Raw genomic sequence first — 11,035 nt, forward strand, 5'->3', positions numbered from 1 at the left:
GAAGTAGATGGATTGTGTGGTATGTAAGCTATAGCTCAATAAAGCTGTTATAGAACAACAAAAAAAAAAAAAAAGAAAGACAAACAATCCTAAACATGTATATACCTACTAATAGAGCATCAAAATTCATGAAACACAAACTGATAGAACTAAAGGAGGAAAAAGCAATTATAGAGATTTTATCTCTCCTCTTGATAACTGATTCAATAGGCACAGAAAATATCAGTAAGGATATAAAAGACATGAACAACATTATTAACCAACTTGACATAATTAACACAGAATGCTATTCTCAATCACTTGAAAAGACACATTTTTTCAGGTGCACATATGGGTTGTTCACCAAGATAGATGATAAACAGAGCCAAAAAAGATATATCAATAAATTTCAAAAGATAGTACAAAGAACTCATATGTTCCCAGTACAGTGGTACTAAATTAAAAATAATACTTCCCAAAGCAGTAGACAGATTCAATGCAATCCGTACTAAAATTCCTACTGTTGTTTTGGCAAAAATGGAAAAGGTGTTCTTCAAATTCATATGGAATTACATGGGGCCCCAAATAGTCAAACAATATCAAAAAAGAAGAACAAAGTTGGTATACTCACATTTCCCAATTTAAAACTTACTACAAATCTACAGTAATCAAAATAGTGTGGTACTGGCATAAGGATAAACATAAAAACCAATGGAATAGAATTGAGAATCCAGAAATAACCCCATACACCTATGGCCAATTGATTTTACATAAAGATGCCAAGACCATTCAATGGGGAAAGAATAGTCTCTCTAACAAATGGTGCTGGGACAACTGGATAACCACATCAAAAGAATGAAGTTGAATCTCTGTCTCATGACCTATACAAAAATTAAGTCAAAATGGATTAAAGACTAAATATAAAAGCTAAAATTATAAAACTCTTAGGAAAAATGTAGGGGTAAAATTTCATGACCTTGGATTTGTCACCATCCTAAGATTAAAATCATAAGCAACAAAAGAAAAATAGACAAAATTAAACACTTTTGTGCACCATAGGACACTATCAAGAAAGTGAAAAGATGACCTGCAGAAGGGGAGAAAATATTTGTGAATCATATAACTGATACGGGTCTAGTACCCAGAATATATTTTTAAAATCTTATAAATCTACAACAAAAGACAGACAATCCAATTCTTTAAAAAATGGTAAAGGACATCTACTAAAATCTCACAGCTAATTTTATTCTTAATGGTGGAAGACTGAAAGCTTTCCCCATTAAAATTAGGGAAAAGACAAGGATGTCTTCTCTCTTGCCTGTTCTATTCAGTGTTGCAATTAATGAAAGTTCTGGCCAGGGCAATTAGGCAAGAAAAAGAAAAGGCACCCAGATTGGAAGGCAAAAGTAAAACAATAGACATTTCTCCAAGGAAGATGTACAAATGGCCAAGAAGCACATGGAAACGATGTTCAACATTATTAGTCATTAGGGAAATGCAAATCAAAACGGTGTGGTATTGACAAAAGAATACACACATAGATCAGTCAAACAGAATAGAGAGCCAAGAAATAGATCCACACAAATATAATCAACTGATCTTTGACAAAGGAGCAAAAGCAATTCAATGGAGAAAGTATTTTAATAAAAGGTCCTGGAGCAATTGGATATCCTCACGCAAATGAATGTAGACACAGACCTTGTACTTTTTGTATAAAAATTAACTCAAAATGGATCATAGACCTAGATGTAAACTGCAAAACTATAATTTGTCTAGAAGAAAACAGGAAAAAATCTTGATCTTGAGTTTGTAATGATCTCGAGTCTGGTCATGAGTTTTTTAGTGGCAACACCAAAAGCATGATCCACGAAAGGAAAAAGTCAGTAAGTTGAAATTTATTAGAATTAAAGCCTTTTGTGCCATGGAAATCACTCTTAAGAAATCAAAAGACAAGTCAAAAATTTGAGAAAAACTTTTTTGAAATACAATATCTAATAAAGGATTTGTATCCAGGATGTACAAAAGACTGTTAAAACTCAGCAATAAGAAAACAAACAACCAAGAAGCCCAGAAGCAGCCTCCATACCAGGCTAAACCCTATGCCACTGCCGACTGGGGAAGGCCACAGCCAGACAGGCAGGAGACCTGGCCAGCCCTCCAACCAGCCCCCCAAGCAGCCCACAATCCAGGCAAACCCCCACGCTGTGCTGCTGCTGAACAAAGAAGCCCCAGCTAGGCAAGCAGAAGACCCAGCCAGCCCACCACCCATTCCACCAAGAAGCCTGTCTTGCCTGGCACTGACAAGGGAGGCCCCAGCCAGGCAAGTAGGAGACCCAGCCAGCCCACCACCCAGCCCACGAAGCAGCCCACACACCAGGCAAGACCCCACACCACCACCACAAGGCTTCACACAGCTTACACAGAGGTTGTCCACAGTACCCACCACCACAGCTACTTCTGTTGCAAGGATAGCTCACTGCCTTAAAAACATCCACAACCACTGTATAGTTGGCTCACCACATATTTGACTTCATTGACACAAAGAGAGTCACAGGAGGAACCTGGAAAAAAAAGAGAAGACTTTCTTCTCAAAGTCCATTCCAGAGGAATAGAAGAAGCAACTGATGTGCCAGATGTCTAAAAGTCAATGTAGAGATGCTAGAAATATGAAAAAATCAGAATATATGACAATGCCCAAGGAATTCAGTAAATCTCAAGTACCAGACCATACAGAATAGGAAACCCTTGAAATGACTGAAAAGGAATTTTGAGTAACTATCTTAAGGAAACTCAGTGAGATAAGAGAAGACTCTGTAAGATAACACAATGAAACAAGAAAAATATCCAGGATATGAAGAAGGAAATTTACAAAGAGACTAATACCTTAAAAAATAATGTAGCAGAACACCTGGAATTGAAAGACACATTCAATGAAATAAAGAACACAACTGAGAGCTTAATGAACAGATTAGAACAAGTGGAAGAAAGAATTTCTGAACTTGAAGAAAATCTTTATGAAATAACCAAAACAGACAAAAAAAAGAAGAAGAAACAATTTTTAAAAATGAAGAATGTCTAAGAGAGCTAGCGGACAACCTTAAGTGCACAAACATCTGAATCACAGTATTCCTGAAGGGAAGGAGAAAGGTAAAGGCATTGATAATGTATTCAATGCAATAATAAAGGAAAATGTCCCAGGTATAGGGAGTGACACAGATCTTCAGATCCAGGAAGCTCAAAGATCCCCAAACAGTTTTAATCCAAAAAAGAAATCCTCTCTGAGACACATTATAGGCAAACTGGCAAAGCTCAAAGACACAGAGAATTCTAAAAGCAGCAAGGGAAAAGGTTCAAGTCACTTATAAGGGAGCCCCAATCAGACTAACAGCAAGCTTCTCAACTGAAACTCTGCAGATGAGAAAAAAAAAATGAGATGACATATTCAATATACTAAAAGGAAAAAACGTGCCAGCCAAGAATACTATACCCAGCAAGGCTATCCTTCAGTAATGAGGGAGAAATAGTACATTTCCCAGACAAACAAAAATTGCATGAGTTCATCACCACATGACCCAGACCTGCAAGACATCCTCAGGGGTGGATGCATCCTGCATCTGGAATCTGAAAAACAATAATCACTACCATGAATGCACAAGTAAGAACAAAACCCATTAGTAAAACATAAATGCAAATAAGAAAGATAAAAGAAACCAAATCTTACCAACTCAAAAAGAAAAAAAACCCCACAAACATTGATGATCAATAATCAAAGGAGAAGAAAAGAGCAAATGATACTTAAAGCATCTAAACAAAAATCCATAAAATTCCAGGAATAAAATGATATCTCTCAATAACAACCCCAAATGTCAATGGATTAAACTCCCCACTCAAAAGACAATGACTGACAGATTGGTTCAAAAAGCAAGAGCCAACTATATGCTGTCTTCAAGAGACTATTAGACCTACAGAAAGAGATAGACCCCAATATCATAGTAGTGGGGACCTGAACACCCCCTTCTCATCATTGCACAGATCATCCAGGCAACAAATCAACAGAGAAACACAGGATTTAAATGACACTTTAGACCAATCAGACCTTGCAGATATCTACAGAACCTTTCATCCAACAACAACAGAATATACATTCTTCTCATCAATACATGGAACATTCTCCAGGATAGACCACATGTTAGGCCACAAATCAAGTTTCAATAACTTCAGAAAAAATCAAAATCATCTCAACTGTCTTGTCAGAACACAAGGGAATTAAACTAGAAATTAACAACAAGCAAAACTTAGGACTACATACAAATACATGGAAATTAAACAACAGGCTCCTGGATGACCTATGGGTCCAAGAAGAAATTAAACAAGAAATCAAAAAATTTCTAGAAAACAATGAAAATGAAGACACATCATATCAACACCTGTGAGATACAGCTAAAACAGTACTAAGAGGGAAGGTTATAGCAATAAATGCTTATATCAAAAAAAAAAAAAAAAGAAAGACTTCAAATAAACAACCTAACCCTACACCTAAAAGAACTAGAAAAACAAAACCAATCCAATGCCAAAGTTAATAGACAGAAAGCAGTAATTAAGATTAGAGAAGAACTAAATGATATAGATTTCAAAAAATGATACAAAATATCAATGAAACAAAAAGTTGATTTTTTGAAAAGATAATCAACATAGACAAACCATTAGCTAGGTTAAAAAAAAAAAAAAAGGAGAGAGAAGACCCAAATTACAAAAAATCAGAAGTGAAAAAGGAGACATTACAACTGATACCACAGAAATACAAAAAATCATTACAGACTATTACAAAAAACTCTATGCCAACAAATATGAAAACCTTGAGGAAATGTATAAATTTCTGGACATATATAAACCACCAAAGCTGAACCAAGAAGACATAGAAAACCTGAACAAACCAATAACAAGCAATGAGATTAGAGCAGTAATCAGCAGTCTCACAACAAAGAAAAGCCCAGGATCAGATGGCTTTACTGCTGAGTTCTACCAAGCCTTTAAAGAGGAATTAATGCCAATTCTCTTCAAACTACTCAAAAAAATTGAAACAGAGGCCTCTCTCCCAAATTCATTCTGTGATGCCAGTATCACCTTGATACCAAAACCAGACAAAGATACAACAAAAAAAGAAAACTACAGACCACTATCTCTTATAAACATAGACTCAAAAATCACCAATAAAATTCTAGCAATCAGAACACAGCACCACTTCAAAAAAATTATATGCCATGATCAAGTGGGATTCATCCCAGAGATGCAAGGATGGTTCAACAAATGCAAGTCAACAAATGTGATACACCACATCAACAAAATCAAGGACAAAAACCATATGATTATCTCAATAGGTACAAAAAAAGCATTTGACAAAATTCAACATTGCTTCATGATAAACACTCTCAGCAAATTAGGTATAGCAGGAAAGTATCTCAACAAAAGCCATCTATGACAAGCACACTGCCAATATCATCCTAAATGGGGAAAAACTGAAGGCTTTTCCCTTAAGAATAGGAACAAGACAAGGATACCCACTCTCACCACTCCTATTTAACATACTACTGGAAATACTAGCCAGAGCAATCAGTCAAGAGAAAGAAATAAAGGGCATCCGGATAGAAAAAGATGAAGTCAAACTGTCCTGATTTGCAGATGACATGATCTTATATATAGAAAAACCTAAAGACTCTACCAAAAAACTCTTAGAGCTGATTAACACTTTTACTAAAGTTGCAGGATACAAAAATCAATGCCCAAGAATCAATTGCATTTATATACTCTAATAATAAATTAACAGAAAGAAATTATAAAGTAAGCCCATTTACAATAGCCACCAAAAAAATAAAATACCTAGGAATTAATTTAACCAAGGAGGTGAAAAATCTCTACAATGAGAACTACAAATCACTGCTCAAAGAAATTAAAGATGGCATAAAAAGATGGAAAGATATTCTATGCTCTTGGATTGGAAGAATTAACATTGTGAAAATTTCCATACTAACTACAGCAGTCTACAGATTGATGCAGTCCTCATCAAAATTCCAATGACATTTTTTACAGAAATAGAAAAAACAATCCTAGCTTTCATATGGAACAGCAAAAGATGCTGAATAGCCAAAACAATCCTGAGCAAAAAATAAGAAAAGCAGGAGGCATACCACTACCTGACTTCAAATTATACTACAAAGCTATAGTAACCAAAACAGCATGGTATTGGCATAAAAGTAGACACTTGAACCTGAGGAACAGAATAGAGAGCCTGGAAATCAACCCACAGACTTATAGCCAACTGATATTTGACAAAGGTGACAAAAACATACATTGGGGAAAAGTCTGCCTCTTCCATAAATGGTGCTGGGAAAATTGGATATCCATATGCAGAAGAATGAAACTAGACCTGCACCTCTCAGAAATCAACAAAAAAGGATTAAAGATTTAAGTATAAGACCTGAAACTGTTAAACTGCTATCAGAAAATATAGGGGAAACACTTCAGGAACTAGGACTTGGCACAGACTTTAGAATAAGTGCCCAAAAGAACCAGCAACAAAAGAAAAAAATAACTAAATGGGATTACATCAAACTAAAATGCTTCTGCACAGCAAAGGAAACAATCAACAGAATGAAACAACAACCTACAGAATGAGAGAAAATATTTGCAAACTATACATCTGACAATGGGTTAATATCTAGAATATACAAGGAACTCAAGCAATTATACAATAAAAAAAATCCAATTAAAAATGGGGAAAGGGCCGGCCCAGTGGCGCACTGGAGAGTGCGCCGCTTGGGAGCGCGGTGGCGCTCCCGCCGAGGGTTCGGATCCCATGTGGAGACCAGTTCCCACTCACTGGCTGAGCGCAGTGTGGGCGCAACACGGAGGGTTGCGATCCCGTTGCCGGTCCCCAGTACGGGTGTGACACCAAGGGTTGTGATCCCGTTACCGGTCAGTAAAAAAGACAAAAAGGAAAAAAAATAAAAATAAAAATAAAATAAAAAATAAAAAAAATAAAAATGGGGAAAGAAGCTGAATAGACATTTTGCAAAGAAAGACATACAAATGGCCATTGGCACTTTTAAAAATGCTCAACATCACTAATCATCAGGGAAATGCAAATTAAAACCATATTGAGATATCACCTTACCCCTGTTAGATTGGCTATAATCAAAAAGACAGTGAATAACAAATGCTGGCGAGGATGAGAAGAGAAGGGAATGCTCCTACACTGCTGGTGGGACTGTAAGTTAGTACAACCACTGTGGCAAGCAGTATGGAGTTTTTGCAAACAACAGATAGATCTACCATTCAATACAGAAATCCCACTTCTAGGTATAATACCCAAAGGAATGGAAGTCATCACATTGAAGGGATACCTGTACTAACATGTTTATTACACCTCTATTTACAGTAGCCAAGATATGGAAGCAACCTAAATGTCCGTCGAGGGACATGTGGATAAGAAAAATGTGGTATATATACACCATAGAATACTACTCTGCCATAAAAAAAGAATGAAATTCTGCCATTTGCCCCAACATGGATGAGCTTGGAGAAAATTATGTTAAGTGAAATAAGCCAGAAACAGAGGGAAAAATACCACCTGTCTTCACTCATGAGTTGGGAACTAATAGAGAAAGAAGGAAGGAAAAAAAGACTAGAGGGTACGTTGGACCCACAGATGGGAGAAAGCATGCATAGGGCTGCATGGGGAAATGTGGGGGGAGGTTGGGGATTAATTGGGTGGGGGATATGAGGAATAATCATAATTGTGGTAATGGGCATCCTGATACTATCAATCTGATCATCACATCCTGGATGCAAGTGGTGAAGGTCAGCTTTGTACCCCATGAATATGCATAATCAATAAAATTAAATTAAAACAAATTAAAAAGTGATCAAAAGATCTGAACAAATACCTCACCGAAGACATACAGATGGCAAATAAGCATAAAAAAATACGTTCAACATCATATATCATTAAGGAATTGCAAATTGAAATAACAGTAAGATACCACCACACACCTATTAGAGTGGCAACTATAAAACAAAAAACAAAACAAACAAAAAAATCTGATAATACCAATGGCTGGCAAGGATGTGGAATAAAGGAACTTTCATCTATTTTACAGCATGGTGACTATGGTAAATAATAACATATTGTATACTTGAAAACTGCTAAGACAGTAGTCTTTTAATGTTCTCCCAACAAAGAAAAAATAAACCAAAACACGATAACCATATGAGGTATAGATATGTTAATTAGCATGATTGTGATAATCATTTTACGATGTATGCACATATCTCAAGACATCACATTGTACACTGACCGTAAATATATGCAATTTTTATTTGTCAATTATACCTCAATAAATCTGGGGGAAAATAGAGCATAATGTCTCCAAAAGCTATTTTTTCTTTATTTAATTAAAATTGAAACTTGTGGGTTTTTTGTTTCTTTGTCTTATTGTTTAAAGAACTCTTATTCATTACTGCTGAGAAATCTCAGAGGTGCAGCACTTTAGAAAATAGGCAGTTTCTTACAAAGCTATACATAGCTTTACCATGTAATCTGGTAATCATACCTCTAGGAATTTATCGAACTGATTTGGAAACATATCCACACAAAAATTGTACACAAATGTTTATAATACCTTTAGTCATAACCACCAACTGGAAGTGATCAAAATGTCCTTCAGTATGTAAATGGATGAACAAATTGGTTCACCCATGCAATTGCACAGCATTCAACAACAAAAAGAGATGAGTCATTAAGTTATGAGAAGACGTGGATGAGTCTAAAATAGTATTGCTAAGTGAAAGGAACCAGTCTGAAAAAGGCACATACTATATGATTCCAATTGTATGACATTCTGGGTAAGGCAAAACTATAGAAGTGGTGAATATAGTGACAATGTAGGTTCAAGAGGAGGTATACGGTCAAACAGGTGAAACACAGGGCATACTTAGGGTAATGAAACTATTCTGTATGATACTGATTTGGTGAATACATGACATGGGCATTTGTCAAAGCCCATAGAATATTACAGCACAAAGACTGAACCTTAATGTGTGCAAATTTTAAGAATCATTTAGGAAATTGGGATGTCCCAAGGTGAAAAGAAGAAAACAATTAACTATTAGAAATGTATGAAACAGGGCCGGCCCCGTGGAGCACTGCTACAGTGCACCGCTTGGGAAGCGCGGCAGCGCTCTCGCCGAGGGTTCGGATCCCACATACAGACCGGCTGCTCACTGGCTGAGCGAGGTGCGGGGGCAACGCCGAGGGTTGCGATCCCGTTGCCGGTCCTGGTCCAGTACGGGCACGACACTGAGGGTTTCGATCTGTTGCCGGTCATGAAAAAAGACAAAAAGGAAAAAAAAAAAGAAATGTATGAAACAACCTCAGTGAAGGGTTTGGACATAAAAGGTTCTAATCTAAGTAACTTTGAAATAAATGAAATCTGTGAGGCAAAAGAAACTGTACCTAAGCACTGTCCTTTGCTCTAGTTAATAACATTGTTCCACATAGGAGTATGGTTCAACAGTTCTGATACTGCTATATGCGCATACGGGAATTGAATAATTAAGTAAATGGTTGGTGGATTCTAAGATCCATGTTTCTCATTGCTGGCGTGGAAGGTCACAGATAAGCAAGGGGAAGAAATTAGAATGATACGTGTGGTGATAGAGTTGGAGACATCAGTGCGGACTCATGGTTAGCTTAATATAGTTACAGATAGCTACACGTAGAAATATTTACATATATATGCATGTATACAGGGTAAAATACACATGTATTTTCTCACTCTGCCTGATGAGAGGACCTAGAAACAGCAATATCCAGTAGCAACAAGCATATCTAGCACTCAGATCTTAGTTTTTAATGCTATTTTCCAATGAAAAGAACCAGTGTTCTTTGGAGAAGTGATTGATTCCATGTTTGAGGTAGGAAATGTACAAGACCAGCCTTGAGCATCTTGTAGTGCCCAAAAGTAAGGAAGTACTTTTAAAAAAAAAGTACACAATAATGAAAGAGTGTCAAAGGGACACAGGAGCCAAGTGGAAGAGCTCCCAGTGTGCAAGGCTAAATAAAACAAAATAAAATAAAATAAACATGATAAATAAAGCAGTATTGAATTATAACCATAGTATAAAATAGGTTACCATGAATCTGAAATAAATTAAAATTAAGTGGGATGAGACAAATTTCCTATGCAGTAGAATTCCAAATATAGCATATGGATATGTTACCTTTAAAGAGGGGAAGCATAAATACCCACTCCTTAAGTGTGGGTTGCACGTAGTGACTTCATTTCAGAGTACAGTATGGATATGGGGGGGAAAAGAGAAACTTTACAGTGGAGGAATCTGACACTGACAAACTCAGTGAAGTGATAAGATCAGCATTGACAGGGACAAATCATGTACACCTGATAAGATGTGATGGATATGGCACTTTACCTCTGTAGTCTTCCTTCCAAGAACACATAGTCCCAGTCTAATCATGAGAAAACATCAGACAAATCCCAACTGAGAGACATTCTACAGACTACTTGACCAGCACTCATCAAAACTCTCAAGGGCATTAGAAACAAGGTAAGTCTGAGAGATTGGTACAGGCAAGAGGAGTTAAGGAGACGTCACCACTAAATGTAAGACAGTATCCTGGACTGGATCCTGGAACAGAAAAAGAACATCAGGAAATGTGAATAAAGTATGGACCTAGTTAATAATAATATATTGACATTGTTTTGTGGAAACATGGATGAGCCTGGAAGACATTAGGTTAAATAAAATAAGTCAGGTACAGAAAGATAAATACTATATGTTCTCACTCATATGTGGGAGCTCAAAAAAAAGTTAAACTTTTAGAAATAGAGAGTAGAATTGTGGTTACTAGATGTTGGGAAAGGAAGGGGGAGGGGAGGATAAGGAGAGGTTGGCTAATGGATACAAAATTACAGCTAGATAGGAAAAATAATTTCTAGTGGTGTACAGTAGTGCTAGGCATCTATAATTAACAATAATT

Source organism: Galeopterus variegatus, unplaced genomic scaffold (genome assembly GCF_000696425.1).
Source record: "Galeopterus variegatus unplaced genomic scaffold, G_variegatus-3.0.2 Scaffold3283, whole genome shotgun sequence".
In the NCBI taxonomy this organism is placed as follows: Eukaryota; Metazoa; Chordata; class Mammalia; order Dermoptera; family Cynocephalidae; genus Galeopterus; species Galeopterus variegatus.